Source organism: Hemicordylus capensis, chromosome 2, assembly GCF_027244095.1.
Source record: "Hemicordylus capensis ecotype Gifberg chromosome 2, rHemCap1.1.pri, whole genome shotgun sequence".
NCBI classification, from domain to species: domain Eukaryota; kingdom Metazoa; phylum Chordata; class Lepidosauria; order Squamata; family Cordylidae; genus Hemicordylus; species Hemicordylus capensis.
Genome location: NC_069658.1, coordinates 72,977,456 through 72,995,190, shown reverse-complemented (window position 1 = coordinate 72,995,190; position 17,735 = coordinate 72,977,456). Strand labels below are relative to the sequence as shown.

General features: G+C 45.2%; 1 protein-coding gene across 10 annotated transcripts in view; it reads left to right on the top strand.

Moving 5' to 3' along the window:
- Nucleotides 1-12,285: 12,285 nt before the first annotated feature.
- PJA2 (praja ring finger ubiquitin ligase 2) overlaps nt 12,286-17,735 on the top strand; it is an 82,985-nt gene continuing 77,535 nt past the window's right edge. For 5 of the 10 annotated variants that reach the window (XM_053292915.1, XM_053292918.1, XM_053292917.1 and 2 more), the window contains exon 1: nt 15,823-15,938. The gene's annotated coding sequence lies outside the window, so the exon portion shown is untranslated. Of the gene's footprint in view, nt 12,475-15,822; nt 15,939-17,735 lie in introns of those variants that run through there. The other 5 variants (XM_053292919.1, XM_053292912.1, XM_053292916.1 and 2 more) reach the window with 3 other exon arrangements.

The window sequence follows — 17,735 nt, the reverse complement described above, 5'->3', positions numbered from 1 at the left end:
CCTGCTGAGATGATTAGTTTAGCTTGTTTGAGGCAGCCAAGGAGGAGAGGTAACATGGTCAGTCTCTGGGCAGAGAGACCTTGATGTCTGCTTAAGGAGCTAACTCAGGTCTGCTTAGGATCAATGGAGGGAAAGGTGTGAGGCTAATCCCCTTGCAATTCATGTGGTAGCTGGTGAACCTGGGGGCAGGGGCGTAGCTAGGGGAGAGGGGGCCCGTGTTCATCCCTCTCTCTGGCGGCCCATCAGAGTGAGGGAGTTAATGAAGAAAATAGGGAAAATTTGTCTGACCTTGTTCCCAGCTTTTGGGATTAGAGGTTCATATTCTGATATGTATAGGAATTTTAAATTGAGCACTAATCCAGTGTTATTTTTTATAAAACAAAGCAAGTTCTAAAGCACACAGAATTCCAGGGAAACAGCATTCCATTCAAAGGAACAGGAGGGTAGTAAGAGGACTGTAGGATTACTGGTGTGGACCTGTCAAACTTGTCAGCACAATTCCCTTCAAACTACAAGAGTACTATCTCGAGGAGAATCCAGCAAACCTTGGATTTGTTATTTTATTAGCTTTTGGACCCTATCCTCAAAGGCTTATATAGTGTTATATACTGTACAAGGGCTTATATAGCATTATACACACACACACACACATACTTCGGACACATTATGCGAAAATCTAGCTCCCTTGAGAAGTCCATAATGAAGGAAAGAGAAGAAGAGGACAACCAGCAGCAAGAATGGACTTGATTATGACAACAATGAATGCACCACTGAGAGACTTTAAAGGCCAAGTTGAAGACAGATCATACTGGAGAGAATCTATCTACTGTATGTGGTCGCTAAGAGTTGACATCGACTTGACGGCACTTCATTCATCCATCCATCCATCCACCCACACCCACACCCACACATACACACACACACACACACACACACACACACACACTCTTTGAGGACTTTTCTTAATAAGTGGTATATAAATATTCATCATCTTATTTCCCCTAAACAATCTTGAGTAATTTGGCTGAGACAGCAATTTGCTCAAAAACTTCCTGAGAGTTTTATGACTAAGCACAGGTCTCTCACATGCAAATTCAATACTAAGCTCATACAGATAACTTAATTACCCAGATTAAACTACTGTACACCCCAGCAGCTTGGTCATCTGTACTACCCTGCTGAGTGCTATGGAGGATTCTGCCACATATTGGATGCAGATTTGTGGCAAAATGCATGATAAAATTGTCATCAATATGGGCTTACAGTCTATTATTAGATTATGGTCTTTGCCCTGCTACAGGCTCAGCCTTGCTAATCATGACTTTTCTGGCCCACCATCTTTGCTTCTTCTCCAGCCCACTCTTGACTCTTGATTTCCCTTCCTTTTCTACCTTCTTCATCTGGTGGGTAAGTCATTACAGCCAGAGACAACTCGGCTTAGTTCCAGCACTCACATATTTACCTGTGGAGTGACAGTGTACAAATCTGTATTTACTTCCTCCCACTACTGGTATAGAATCTAGATCACAGCAGAGAAGACTTTTCCCTCTGACATGTCCCATAATAACAGCAGCACAGGGGTCCATCAAGTCCTGGATTAGCCATTATTAATCAAGACTGAATTCCTGTGTAGCTGCCCATGTTCTCTGAAGGCTAGTCCTGCCCATGATGTCTATAAAACTGTAACAATGCTAAATTCATGAGATAATGTCACAGACATAGGTGTGTGACATCACTGGATGGGTAATAATGCTTTGATATGTATTGAGTCCTACTCAAAATGTATAAATCCTGGTGAATATCAATAATCAGTCCTAATACCTGGTCTGTAGAGGATCCTGGGAAAGCAGATAATGAGACCAAAGATGGAATGCAAAGAGGAACTTCCTGAGAATGTTTTGCAAGTTGCAGAAGATATTTCACACTTTTTACTCGAGAAGATATGGGACGCTGAAGACCTCTGAAGAGTAAGTTTATTATTACAGTCATAGACCAGCACACAGTAGAAATCATATACTATATTAATAATCATCAAAGAAAAAGAGAGAGGTACATATATGTCACAGTACAATATATAGATATATATAACCGCAAAAATCACAATAATAATTAGAACCGACCAAACAATATTTACCCTGATCCTGAGAAATAAACTTACTGTTGTTCGATTACTTAACCAATAAACTATGACAAGCACAGGCAGCTGCGCAAAACTTGGCCACCCTTTCAGAAATCTGTGGATTCTGGTCAGCAAGAGGAAAACAGGTATAATATTTGTCCTCAGAAGAGCAACTCCAGAAAAAGTGAACTGAGAGCATCACCAATGCTGAGATCAATGGTAAAGATGAAGGTGGATGAAGAAGCTGAAAAAAGAGCTTGGAGACTATAGCTCTCTTCAGATGTTATTCGAGAAGCCAGATGTAAGTGTGAATGGCAGGCAAAGGGATCTCCAAGATAGGGCTGAGAGAGATTCCTGCCTGCAACCTTGGAGAAGCCACTGCCAGCCTGTGTAGACAGTACTGAGCTAGATGGACCAATGGACTGTCTGACTCAGTATATGGCAGCTTCCTATGTTTTTATGTTCCTATGAATTTGAAGTTCTGCCTCCAATCACTGCTGCTGGCTTTCTACATGGTTAGGGCATTCATCTGAAGAGATGAATACCCTAAGCGTGATTCCTGTTGTTTCCATGATCCACAGACTGGAGCCAGCCTGTCGATCATGGAAATCACAGGAACCACACTTAGGGTGTTCACCACTTCAGATGAACACCCTAACAGTGTAGTTACAGTCAGACAACAAATCAGGATATCAAACCATGTCTCAATCTTAGTTCGTTTTAACTAATTAAGAGCAAACCAGTTCCCTGGGGTTGTATGGGTTGGTTTAGATGAATCTCAGCCCACCACTGCAGCCCATGTAGAGGGGCCATTTGGATGATCACCCTTTACATATGGTGCCCTGAGAGGAAGGCATGAAAGGAGGCACCCAAGCCAGGAGAGAGCATAACATCAGCCCCCATAGAGACCAGCTCTGGCCTGTGAGGACTGTTGGGGAAGCCACCCACTCCCCACCTTCCAAGGAGTATGGAAAGACCAGCATGCCCTGAGAGGAAGGCAAGAAAGGAGGCACCCAGGCCAGGGAGCTCTTGTCCTCAGCTCCTGAAAAGACCCACAGCCGGAGACAACCTTTTAAAATCTTCTGTAATTTGTGTCTATTGTAAACGACTTTGGGTGCCTTTGTAAAGGCAGAAAGGCAGTATAAAATTGTTGTAAATAAATACATAAATAAATAAAATGCTGGAAATGTGTCAACACATCCTTGAGTGCCATGGGGTGGTCGCATTCATGGCCAGGCTCCAGCCTCATAGTGTGTAAAAAGGGTATTGGGCTGAGGTTCATCTGAACCAGCACTATGTAACCGGGAAATGTTGGCTTTTAAAAATCTCCTTGAATGCACAAATAAGGAGGAGAGAAGAGGGGTAGTGCACATGCCTCTGGCTTGCTAAGGCTTCTTCTTGTGGTGCTCAACCATGGTTCAACCACAACTTCAACCTGGTTGGCTGCATAACTTAAACCCTCTAGCTATTATTGGACTACAGTTCTCCTCATTGCCAGCCACCGTGGCCAATAGTCAGGGGTTATGGGAGTTGAAGGCTCACATATGCAGGAGGACCAAAGCTGTGCAGCCCTGGTTTAGTGTTACATCTATAGTAGGCCAGTAACAGCCATTCCCACAGAACCCATAGCAACTACATACAGTTCCTACACCAATCATGCAATTGTTCACAGACGCTCTCCTAGCAACAGCGCAGCAACAACAATGCTAGGCAACAGGCAGCGATGTCACAATTGCAGAAAGACCGGTGACATCTCCAGTGTGATCCTAAGCATGTTCACTCAGAAGTAAGTAATGAGATTTACTCTCTAGTAAGTGTGCTTAGGATTGCAGCCTGAAAAAATTCCTCCCCTCTCTCCTGGAAAATGGTCAGGCAGGGTTCCAGGTATGCCAAGCATAAGCTGTGTAAGGCTTTAAAGGTAACCAACACATTACAATAGGATCTTACACTAATAATCACAATGTGGAAGTAATATGTTCTTAACTCCCAAATTTAGACAATAGTCAGGTCATTGGTATTGTACAGAGCCAAAGCTTCAAATCTGTCCAAATGTACTAGGAAAATGGTCACCCATTCTACCAATTATGCGGGAGTCAAAGAAAAAAAAAACACCATGGCAACCATAGGGAAATGTCATGGTTATTGTGTTTAGTGCCCTGTCTTGCTCATGGGTCCTAGTACTCCCCTTCTCCCTTGTGGCCTCAGAGTGTTCTAGGAAGGATAGCAGAGGAGTTCCTGTTCTTTCATCCCTGTCATCCCAATGAGCACAGCATAGATGGGGGTACTATCACCCAGCTGGGGGTACTATGACCCAGCTGACCCATAGATGGGGGTACTATCACCCAGCTGACCCAGTGATGGGGGTACTATCACCCAGCTGACAAACCTTCCAGCTACTCAACTCTCAAGCCCTTTTCATCATCTGCTACAGGCTTTTTAAAGAATGACTCACAACTGTTGCAAATTTTCCAGGAGAAGGAATCCTCATCTTGTAAGAGTTCCTCCTCCCATAAGACTCCTTTGCCTCTGGGAGTGCCATGTTATTTGGCCCACTGTCTCAGGTTTTTTCAACCAACAACAAGGCTGCATCCAACCCCTGGTTGTGAGCCACTATATCGTGAGGGTCCTGATGGCCCCATGAACATGGCCATGCATGCCCCACCATCAGATCTCTGGCAATATCAATCAAATAATGTCAACACATTATTTTACTGTTGACATTAGGGTGTCCTTGAGTCTCAGTGAGTCAGGATGGTGAAATAATGGACAACAACCATGTGATGTGTCAATGGCTGAGGAGTCTTTGTATTGTTTGATCTGTGGCAGAGGTGGTCTAATTCATTATTTGGAAGTCCACTGTGTTTTTATGAGAATCTCCATTGTCAAGCAGTATGTGTAAATTTACACATCAAGGGTGCATACTTCAGGATCTCTTAACAATAAAGGCATAAATGAGTTATATTAGTGTGATTGCTTAAAAGCCAATCACATGGAGGCAGCCATATTTGTTTGTTCATGTACACCGTTCATGTCCATGTCATGTCCATTGTTCATGTACATGTTCATGTCATGTTCATTTTTCATGTATATTAATTTGTACACCGCCAAGAGATTTCTATACTAGGTGGCATACAAATGCAATAAATAAATAATAATAATAATAATAATGTACATACTGGGAGTCTTTTTACATCAAAAGACCCATGCAGACAAGGGGAATGAAGTTCTTCTCCCTCCTGACCTCCTCATGCCTTGTTGTCCCAACTTCTTTGCTCTTCAGCCTATTTCAGTGCCAGTATTGGAGCTCAGCGGCACACCCCACAGTTTCCATTTGACATGTGAATAGGGCAAATACATGAACAGCAAATGTGGTTCTAAGACTCTGGATTATTTCTGTCATCAGAAGGCTTTAGTTTTTGCTGCTTCTGCTGTCTTTCCTGTTGCTTGATTAATTAACCATTTACATTCTTGTTTTTGTTTATGCTGTTAGTTGTCGTGTTTAGTTTAGTTTATGGATTTTAATGTCTTGGGAATTGCCTTTTTGATCTTGTTAGATCAGTGTTTAAACAAACAAACAAACAAACAACTGTAATTTGCTGCGTCAGACCATAGAAGATAAGGCCCAGACAAACAACAGCCCTGCTGGATCAGACCAATGGTCTGTATAGTACAGGCCTGCTCAACTTAGGCCCCCCCCCAGCTGTTTTTGGACCTTAACTCCCATAATCCCCAGTCACAGTGGTCAATAGCCAGGGATTCTGGGAATTGTAGGCCAACATCTGCAGGAAGGGCAAAGCTGAGCAGCCCTGGTAGTACATCCTAGTTTCAGAAGTGGCCAGAGAGATGCTTTTGGGAAAAATACAGCAGTGAATTTTGCCTAGTCTTGGATTCTTTGCTAGAATTGCAGCAACCAGCAAGCACTAAGTAAGTTATCCATTGGAAATTGGCCAGTAGTCTTCCAGTGGATAGCAATCTACCCGGGGCGGAACTGAAAGTTTTCTTACAGTGTATGTTTTTAACATTAAGTGGAATATTTGTTCTGGAGAGCAAAGGTTTACACAAAAATACCTGAGCTCACCTTTTTCACTGTTGCTGCTGATGGATGTCTCATGGTCCTCATGACACCACTCTCAGGAGCTGTAGGAGTCCCCCCACCCTACAACAGTTTCTAGAATTTTGGGAAATAAATATTATTCTCACTCAGATTGTCTTCATGGTGACACCATGCCTGGGAGTGAGACAGCAACATCACACCTCCTCCCCAAAAGACTTTTTTCTTTAAACAAAAAACAAACAAAAACAAAAAACAACTGTGTACTTGTGGATGCAAACCACCCTTCCCACAGCAAAAAACCCCACAAAACAATAATAAAAACTATCCCCACGCCCCCACTTTTGTTTCATCTTTGTCAGACAGAGTATCTACTTCAGGACAAAGGCTCAAGCTCTTTATTTCACCCCCAGGTCCCAATGAAGACAGGACACACTTAGTTGGAGTAAATTAGGGCCACTTTATTAATGTACAGCAGCTAACAAACTTACAACAAGGTCCCTAACTAATTAGAGTGCAGGTACTCCTCCCGTGTGGTGACTACCTCTTAGTGAGGGCCATCCCACACCAGGGCAAAGGGCTGGGTACTTATTCGGTCAGGTGCCATGTCCTGACCTCCTCTCAGTGCAAGGCTTCACCCTGCTGAGAGGAGAGAGGACCACCCCACCCCAAACCCAAGCCGCCAAAGCTCTGAGCTGGTGAATCATGCCAACCCCCAAGTGGGGCCATTACCAGCCCTCCAGGCTGCCAAAACCCTGAAGGGCTGTTCCTTGACCCCTACCCCAAATGGCTTTCCAGTTGGACACCAATACTGAATCTACCTACCCAACACCTGCACTCTCCTGCTAAGTGACCGGTTATTCTTCTATGTCTGCCTGCAACCCAGCTCCAAAGCCTCGGTGAGAAGTAGGCGAAAAAAGGTGCCGCCAATCTGGCACAACCCAAAAAATTCCTAATTGGCCCCAGCAGGCAACTGGCTACCCCTCATTGCGTACTGGGCAGGCAGGTGGGTGCCTGGCTGCTGGGGGACTGAACAAAATGGTGGCTGCCGGGCATGACTTTCTCTCGTCCCCTCTCCCGATTGGCTGGCACTGGCCATGTGGAGGGGGCCTAAGATGGCCAACGTGCCTGCTTCAGTGGCCAGAGGCACAACCCTGCCCCCCGTCTCACCACACAGGCGCTTTTGTAGGGAGCAGCATTGCCCCCCCGCAGGCTCCAATGAAGACAGGACATGCTTAGTTGGAGCCTCCTTCAAGCTGCAATCCTATGCATACTTAGCTGAGAGTAAATCCCATTGAATATAGTAAGATTTGCTTCTGAGTGTACATATATAAGATTGGGCTGTCACCCTGACCCCTAATTGCTCAAGATGAAGGTTGATGGCAGTGCCAAGTTTAGGCACAAGCTAAGTAAGATGCAGCTTAGGCCCTCTCATTATGAGGGGCCTCTGAATTTCAAATTTTACATAATTTATTTTCATTTAAAGGTAATTCTAAAGCAAATAGGTTTATTGGAAGAGAACTGTTTTTGTTAGGTTATTTTTTGATGCATCTTTGCCTGGTAAAAATAAAGCTTTATTATTTCTATTTCCATTGCCCTTATAAGAATAATATTCTTAGCCTACTTTCCAGTAGGCTTATGAGATCACCCAGCATTCTGTGTGTGTGTCCATCCGTGTGTCTGCCCCCTATCAACTTTGCAATGCCTGGACCAATATGAACCAAATCAGGTACAGTTGTAGGGACACACAGGGACACCTCAACGATGTAGTTTGATGATGTCATCCAACCCAATTCAAGATGGCGGACACATAAACTTTTGAGGTGCAAGTGCACTAACTTGTGGACTGTCTAACCAATTTGAACTAAATTTGGTACAGCTGTATGGATACATAGGGATGTCCCAATGGTATAGTTTGTGATGATGTCATCCACCCAATCCAAGATGGCAGACGCATGAACATTTGAGGTGCAAGAGATCCAACTTGTGGACCTTGATCTGAACCAAATTTAGTCCAGTTGTAGAGACAGTGAAAGGTAAGTCGGCTGATTAGTTCTTACAACAACTTCTTTCTTTAATGCTATAGAGCCTTTTAAGCTCGACATAGTTTAGGGCCTCAGCATTCCATAATCTGCCCTGGTTGTTGGGGAACTACTATGGAAGCCAGATTGATTCCCCTTCTATTGTCAGCTAGGCTTAGCTTGTGACCCAGAGACTTAGCACAGGCCAGATGCAGCCTTCTGCTAGAAACTCGTCTTCTACTAGAAACTTTGATCACGAGTAACCCTTCCCCCAACAGCCCACTAGATCTTCAGCACAGGAGGAGATTAACACTTAGGCTACCAGACCTTGTCATATGTAAAGGTATTTTTGGCAGTAAAGGCACTTTGAGACCATGCTTTTGAGATATAAATGTGTGTAATGCAGCAAAGCTAATTGTTGTCATACAAGAAACCTAGTATAAATGCTGTGTTTTTGAAGAACATATAATTGATGCCAGCAAAGTTTCACTAGTATTGGCTGGGCAATGTGTGTGCACAGGGGGTGTCTATGAATCAGTGTTTCTATTTGAAAAGACAAATATGAGAGATGATTTTATTTGTGCATGTATCTGTAGAGTTTGTATACTATAGGTTATGTTCTTTGTGTATTGTGTCTGATTGTTGGGCTCTGTACGTTTTGTGTATGTTCATGAAGGTGAAAGTTTTCCATGAGTGTGAGGAATGTGTATATGGGGTATTTGCAAGGAAACATCTAAACTTATGTGAACAAGTGTTTAACAAATCTACACAAGATTACAGAAATAAATCAAAAACGTGTTATGTTCTCAAGCCATTGAAGTGGATTAATATACTGATTTCACTCCTTTGAAAGAGTGCCAGATCCTATCATTGTTTGAATTATGGTACTGGGTGATTAAATGATATATTTATTGATCTGAAGTATATACTCTGTCACAACTGTGTGTTTGAGAGTTGAGAAAATTGTTTTGTTCCTCATTCTCATTTCATGCCCAAATTCAGATCTCTATTATGGTTATCGACTAGTACGTCAGAATTAAACCCACCAACAACCATCCACCATCAATCTGAAACAATCAATCTAATAAATCAATCTGGAATGCAATAACCCTATATAACCTATATAAACAAACACTTAATTACTTAACTATCACCATCTACAATAATGGGGAAGCCTTTATATTTCTTGATGCACTCTGTGTGCAATGGCACATAGTTTAGCAATACATGCAGTTACATGTACCTTTTTGTTGGAGAGGAGGTAAGAAACATAACATTCCTCTGACCTACCCGATAAATAAGGGGGGGGAGGGACTATTAATTTACTATGTAAATTGCAATAAAACACACGTTTAAGTAAAATATGCCCCATAGTTTATACTTCCCCAGGCCACATGGGCATATATGTAAATAATATGGAGTTCTTTTATATCTGCCCTCCAGCCACACTGATGGAAAAGTGTTAAATCAAGCTAAGGTAAATGCTCTTAATTGTTTAGGGATTGTCATAGCAATCAGTTGGTCTTAAGCCAAGTGATACCCACCAACTTGTTATAGAATTCGAGAGTATGCTTGTCTCATTCTGAAATTCCATATCCAAAAACCTTTATCCAAACATCATTTTGCTCCATCAAACCTCAGGAGAGTAAAAACTCAGTGGGAAACCAATTGAACAATAATTTTTCCTTTATCAACTGGCTCCACTTGGATTGAAACTCATCAATTTAATATCAGTAGTGCTGAACCATTAGGATGAAATTTTAATTTCAGCCAGTAGTTACATATAGCCATCCACACCCGGGAATTCATGCTGTATTTGTCTTTCTCCCATGCCCTTAATCTGACCTAGGCCTCCCTCACTTATTTTAACTTTTGTGTTTTACTTCATACTATCCATGCCAACAAAGCTGTCTACTTTAAGTATCATAGTTTTCATGTAGAGGAAAGAGTGTTGCGTGATATAGTGGTTTGCTATTATTGCTTATTATTCACATTTTATATACCGCTCTTCCTCCAAGGAGCCCAGAGTGGTGTACTACATACTTAAGTTTCTCCTCACAACAACCCTGTGAAGTAGGTTAGGCTGAGAGAGAAGTGACTGGCCCAGAGTCACCCAGCAAGTATCATGGCTGAATGGGGATTTGAATTCAGGTCTTCCCGTTCCTAGTCCAGCACTCTAACCACTACACCACACTGGCTCATGGGGGACCCTATGCATCATGGGGACTCTATGACTTTGAAAAAGGGCAGGCGGGCAGGTGGGAGGTCACCTTACCCAAGATGGTGGTATGGCATGGCAACGGTGGGCTGATGGTGGCTCCCCTAGGTTTGCTGGTGCTCCCCCCATTAGCCAGCCCATGCTGATGGGGGGACTGCCACCAGGGCTAAGGGAGCTGGTGGCGGCAAGGAGCCACACTGCTGTGGCGGGTAAGGTGGCCTTCTGCCCCCTCATCCTTTTTCAAACTCTTAGGGTTGACCTGATGCTTGTAAAGGGGAATCCTTACTGGATTCCACTTTGTAAGCATGTCGAATCGGGCCAAACCAGTTCCATGGTTTGGCTCAAACTTGGACAGGCCGGGCTGGTCTGAGCTCAAACCAGTCATACCAGGTCAGTTTGACATCAAACCCTGTTTGAGTTGAACTGGTTTGCACACTCCTAAACAACTCCCACTTCTGTGGAATGAATGCATTCGTTATTAAATATCTTCTGAATAATATACATACTTTATTCAGTAACAATGTAGTGTGTGTGTACCTAAGTTTTACAACTGCTTCCTTTGTAAACCCAAAGAAATATTATGCAGGCTTAACTAAAGCTTTATTATTTATTTTATTTTATTTCTATACTGCCCTTCCAAAAATGGCTCAGGGCAGTTTACACAGAGAAATAACAAATAAATAAGATAGATCCCTGTCCCCAAAGGGTTCACAATCTAAAAGAAACACGATAGACACCAGCAATAGTCACTGGAGGTCCTGTGCTGGGGTGGATAGGTCCAGTTACTCTCCCCCTGCTAAATAAAGAGAATCATCAAAAGGTGCCTCTTTGCCAAGTTAGCAGGGGTATTCGTCGAACTGGTACTGGAGAGTACCAATACGACATATTGTTGAAATATTTGTCGGCAAATATTTGTCGTATCAGTACTGGAGAGGAGAGAAGCAAGCTTAGACCTTGATTAGAGACTGGACCAGCTTTTATTCCGTACAAAAGCTTGATCAGGATGGCCTTGATCAGGGTGCACTCCCCTTTTATTCTTCACAAAGCTCAGCACCAGCGTTCCTTCTGCTACTACAGGGTGGGAAGAAAGTTCCCTCACAGGAAGCTATCTCTCCCGAAAGCTCTCCTAATAGGGAACTCGCTTTCCTCCGATTTGCCAGTGACCCGCTGCTGCTCTTCTTCGTGCTCTGCGGGCATGTCCGAGAGATGTCAGCGCAGCCCGTTAGGGAGAAAGGAGCAGCCGACAGCCTTCAGCTCCTCTTCAACCTGCGGAGCCAGGCTGCTATTTTGCGGGGAGATTTCTTCTCTCCTAGGAGGAAACGTGCTCTCGATTAGTCTGCTGACGAGGAATTCCGGGCCATCGGGCGTGGGCAGCCCCCCACGCGCTGCTTCTTCCGGACCGGCCTGGACGGGACGTTCCCTCTGTCACCAGAGCTCATCTCCTCCTAAGAGAGAACTGGCCCATCGGCAGAACGGCTCTGTGCCTGTCTTTAGCTTTGCAAGCAGGCGAGGAGCTGGCAGGCGGCGTCGGCGCCTGCCTCCCTGCTGTTGCCGCTGCCCCGACCCGATCATCTCAGAGTGTCGCCAAGTAGAGCTTGCCTTTACGACCCCCGCCCCTTTGAGCACACACACACCCCGCGTGCGACTGAACTGTTTTGTCTCGGGCTCCGCTCTGCAGCCTCAACTCCGGCCCTGAGAGGCAGCACCACAGCCTGCAGGAGAAGCGGGCGGGCTGCGGCTGTGCAAAGCCCTGACTGCGGGGAGGCGGAGGAGCTGGCTGCGTGACGGCGGGGCAGGGACGAAAATGGAAAGCGTGCGCGGGGGCTGCTTCCTGACGTCGGCGAGCCTCCAGCCCTCCGAGGGCCTGCCTATTACCCTCCCAGCGCCACCTTTTTTCCCCGTCGATTGGCTCCTGTCGCCCGGACGAGGGGCAGGGTTGGTGGATGCCGCCGAGGCTGTGGGCCGGGATTGGCTGCGCCAGCTTTCCGTTCCGAGGCTGTGTGTTGCGAGCGCCGTCGCTGCGGTGTTGCCGCCCTGCTGTCGGCCTCTGGCTCAGGGGAGGCGGGTGAGTGTTGCTGCGTCCAAGGCTCTTTCAGTGCAGGAGGCCGGATGTGGGCAGGGCGTAGCGGTGCTTCTGCCGCGGTGGGCGCTCGGGAGGGAGCCGCGGAGGCCTGGGCTCGTTTCAGTCCTCGCCCCCCGCCCCTTGCTCTCTCAGTGCCGAAAGGCCTGTGTTGGGGGGGGGGGGACAGGCCGCCGAGCCGCCCTCCTTCCGGCTGGGGTGGTGGGCTCTTGTTGCCCCACTGCGCGGACCAGGCTGCGAGTTCGACCCTTTTCCTGGCTGGGTGAACTAGGAGCCGTGCCTAGGGGCGTTTTGACACTCTGAGGGGCTGAGCCTCCGGCTTCCCACAAGGAAGCGGGGGGTGCATTGTGTGTGTGTGTGTAGTGGTGGTGGTGTGTGTCCTGGGCGATATTCTAGAGCTCAGGGAGGAGCTGGGCTGTGATGGGGCTCCAGTCCGGAGGTGGTGCAGCTCTAATTTCTTTGGGAAGGGAGGAGAAGAGGCGTGGGAGGAGTTGCTGCTGTTGCTGGGATGGGGGTGCAGGGCTTGGTGATGCACAGGGCTGTGGTGGGGAATGCATCCCGAATGGGTCCATCTGCTCCTTGCGCAGACCGAGCGGAAGGGAGATGTACGCATGCTTAAGGGCTCTGTGTGTGTGTGTGTGTGTGTTGTGTGTGTGTGTGACGCGCGCTCCTCTGGCCGGCTCCTCTGGGCCCAGGGGCCACCACCACTACTCTGCTTCCCAGAAGGAGACTGTAGGGGAAGCAAGTGAACGTGACGGGTCTTATATGTGTCTGCTCTCCCTCTGCCTCTGGGTACTGCCGTGGGGATGGTTGGACCAAATATAATGGCCCAGGGAGAAAGAGAGGGAATAAGAGTTTACTGCCAGCTCCTTATTTTCTCTTTGGATGATGATGGTGGGCAGGTTGGCCTTCTGGATCTGCACTCTGCACCTCCCCAAAGAAAAGTGTGAGCAAGCAAAAGGAGGAGGCTGTTCCTGCCTCTGCCCACATAAGATCCTTTCTGGATCGGGCACAAGGCCTATCTAGCCCACCATCCTCTTTCCCACAGTGACTCACCAGATGCTTCTGGGGAAGTCCACAAGCAGGAGATGAAAGTATAACACCTGTCCTGCCATTGCTTCCCTGCAACTGGTAATTGCAGGCATCCTGCCTTTGAACCTGAAGCCATCAAGACTAGCGGCTATAATGCTCACTTGCTCACCTTTTCTCTCTGGGCAGTACAGTAGAGAGGATTGAGCAAGGACCTGTTCAGAGAAAGAGGGTGGTGGTGGTGGGGAATCAAAGGTATGTAGTTGAGGCCTTCCCATGACCCGGAAATGGCCTCAGTGCAAATAAAAGGAGTACTGATCCTCATTTTGTGAGTAGGATGTGTATTAATTTTCCTGCTTTGGTGCTTATTTGAAGCTACTTGCGCAGTTAGTCTCCATTTATGCCTTTGGATGTCTTTGCACCTTTACTCAACCAACTGCACACCCGAATTGTGTGCTGGGGACTAGGGCTGACTGGCCCATTGGGTGGCTAATTGGATTTCGCCAGAGCTCCCAGAAACTCATCCCACTGCTGAGCTGTTCACAATGTATGTGAATGTGCTGTCACTGAACATCATTTGGATTCTATGAATCCTCCTAAAGCTATGTACAGGTGGCCTTCATTATTTGCAGGGGTTCTGTTTTGGCCTACAAGCACTGATAATGAAACCTTAAGTCAAGGAAATTGTGGGTTAAGTTCCAGAGCCCAGGAAAATGACCAAAAATTTGCTGAAAAGACAGGCTAAAATCAGAAATAAGGATGGAGCACAGCAGTGTGCCTTGGCACCCTCAGGTCTCGCCTCTCCAGCAATGCCCCCCAGCTTCTCTAGTAATACGTAATCATGATGTTTCCTCACCCTACTGTTGGAAGTCCAGCACTTAGCAGTACAAGTCCCTTGGCCTGGTTGGTTGGTAGGTTGGCCAAAGAGGTAGCACAAAATTAAATCCGTTGCAAGTAAATGCATACAGAAGAGTGTGTGCAAATTAAGGAGTGAGAGGAAAATCAATTTTCAATGTATAATTAAAATCAGTGATAATTAGCATTTTACGAGGGCAACACAATGCTTCAAGAAGCTCCACAGGAATGGCTCAAAAAAAGGCTACCAAAGGATCCCCAGAAATGGCTCCAAAAGCTCAAGAGCAGTGGCTCCCTAAGGATACCAAATGCTACCCAAAATGGCTTTTAGAAGCACAAAAACCTCTAAACATGCAGACCAAAGCATCCACTGTCTTCCAAACTCCTCTCACAACCATGAGCGCATGCAGCAAAAGTATAACTATGAAAGGGGCAGAACTGCTGCCAAAAACCACAGATATGTGAAGCCGTGTACCATGGATAACAAGGTTGGATATATATTGTCCAAGCACAGATACGTGATACCACGGATAACGAGGACCACCTGTTTTACAGAATAACTTCTGGATACAGAAGTGTATCCAGCCCTATTCTGAGGGCTTAGGACAGCTAATAGTAGCTTAACTGTATATATCATTCTTTAAAGGATGACATATTGAAGAACAACAATATAATAATGGAACATATACTTTTTAAAAGGAAATTTCTGACATTCTAGTGGTTGATTCCAACTTTTCCAGCAATTATCTGGGGCTAAAGGTTCAATGGAAAGTTTATTTAATGTACTCCATGTATTTAACTTGCTTCAAGAAGGGAAAGAATAAGTTACCCTGCTACCAAACTGTTTGTCTCCCTAGATCTGGTTTTGAGGCAAAATTGATAAGGTTTTACAGGCAGGCTATGGCTGTACAAAGCTCTGAGGAGAGCAAGCTGATTACATTGTGGGTAGGCTTAGACAGAAAATGGAAGATGTGTGTGGGAGCTACTGACAGACACCGGCAGATCTCTGACCCGCAGAGGGCCTGCCTATTTCCATCTCGGTTCTGCTTTATTTCCCCACTGATTGGAAAAGGGGCAGGATTGGTTAATGCTGTCAAGGCTGTGGTTTGAGATTGGCTGGGCCCAGTGTTCCATCTAAATTTTTTCATTTTGGTGCAGAATGATTTCTGTTCTCTGTGGCAGTATCAAGGCAGTGTGTGCACACATGCATTCAGAGTGGGACCTTCCTGATTAAACCTGAGCGGCATCTGAAATTAACTGAGCAGACATCAACAAACTTGTGAGCATGCACACGCCTTAGAGGGAACATTGCCTGGGCCAATCTTCTGTTCTGAGGTTGCATGTTGCAACTGCTGCTACTGTAGTGGTGGTGGTGGTGGTGGTGGTGCCTTGTTGACTTTTGGCTTAGGGGAGTTGGGTGAATACTGTGTCTGGACTCTTTGACAGCAGAAGGCAGAATGTGAGCTGTGTTTGGTGGTGGTCTGCCATGGTGGGTGCTCAGGAGGGGACCTGTAGGAGCTCAAGTGTCTTCAGCTTCAACCCACTCCATTCTCCTCAGCTCCAAGGTCAGTAGCAGATTGTGGTGCAGAGCTTCCCTACACACACACCCCTCCCTGGCTGGTCTTGTTCCTGTTGCCCTGCTGAGGGACGCCCTCAGGAGCATATTCTCAGGAGCGCAGTGGGCTTCAGAAGGAAGGGGAGATTGGTGAAAATTGCATGTACAAAAACTTTTTCAGTGTGTATGCAAATGTTAATCTGGATGTCAGTTGTTCAGTTAAGAACAACTGTCTTGTTACAGCTTTTTTTTTTTTTTTTGGATGAGATGATGACCTGCTGGTGTCCATTCATACCTATGATATAATTCTGGATCTCTTCATTGTTTTTTATGGGCAGGTCTCACTTTTGCTCCGTGGAACTAAAATAGAGTTCTAAAAGTTGGACAGTGTCTCACTAGTCTATGGTTGAGGGTAGTTGAGCCACTGAATGCTGGGGGGCAGGGAGGTGGGGTGGAAGAAAATGGAAGGCCAGTGGGGAGAAGGGAATTGATCTGCTTGAGCTCCTAATAGTTTGTTGTATCTGGGAAGCTAACATTAAGATCAGAGAGATGTATGCTACAAGATTCAAAAGACGCCTTCTGCTACTTTGTTTCCCCTGTCCACCAATGCACTATTCAGCAATAAAGCAGTCTTATTCAGGACTGGCAGCTATGCTTGATCTTGAGCCCTTTTGCACAGCAGGGGGAGGTTTCAGGAGGGTGCATAAGAAAAATGGTGTCCCCTGTAAGCCTCAAATAGTACTAGGCTCCTATTCCAGACTGGAGTTGTGTTTTAGCTGACTGTAATTAGACTGATTGAGTCCTTCCCAAACAAGAATCCTTGACTTGAAATGTGTTGGGTTTTAATAAATGTTTTCTAGTACTTTGCAGTCTCTTTGTTCCTTTTTCCCCCATACTGATGCCTTCCCTTCCTTTTGACACCCCCCCCCCCAGTAATCCTATAATGTGGTGTGCATGCACCTTGGGCATCATTGGTTTGTCCCCTTTACATCCCATCTTTCTTCCAAGGAGGTTAGGACAGTTGCATGGAGTGTACATAAAACTGCCCCATTTTCCAAGTTCAGTACACTTGCTTTATACCACACCATCTCGTCCAATCATGAGTTAACTACTGAATTAAGTTTGAAAGAGATCAAAGGCTATATAGTCCAACCCCTGCCTCAGAACTGGGTGTTTCCTCCTGCACAACTGGACTGCATCATCCAGTATGTCCTAAACAATAATGTTTGCACTTTACTGTGCAGCATGCAGTGTTGTACACATAACTAAAGCCAAAATATTGAGGTTACTTGATGTCATTTCTAGTTACTGGTTACTTGATGTCAGTTCTAGTTGATGTCATTTTTTTCTTATGTTAAAATCAGAACATAAAAAGCAAACAAATATTTTATGTATTTCTCTAAGTGTAAACCAGAGACCTTATTATGCATATATTGGCCTCATTTGATATATTGAAGATAATGACTTGTTCTGAATTTTATCTCTAAAAGAATAATAATAACAACAACAATAATAATAATTAATTAATAATAGATAGTATAATGTACTGATGTCCTATAGTTTTTCTGCTCAATATGGGTTTATTGCTGATTCATTTTTGGTATACAGCTTGGTAAACTTTGCTATTGTATACTTATCCTAGAACCTCTTGGTGCAATCTGATATACACCTGATATTGAACCTCTTGGTACAATCTGATATTGCAAAACAGTTAAAGAAAGGGATGCAAACATCTTTTCTTCCGGAACAAAAAATTATAATCAGAATGCCAAACCTATTTTCTGTTCCAGGTGTTTTTATGTTTAAA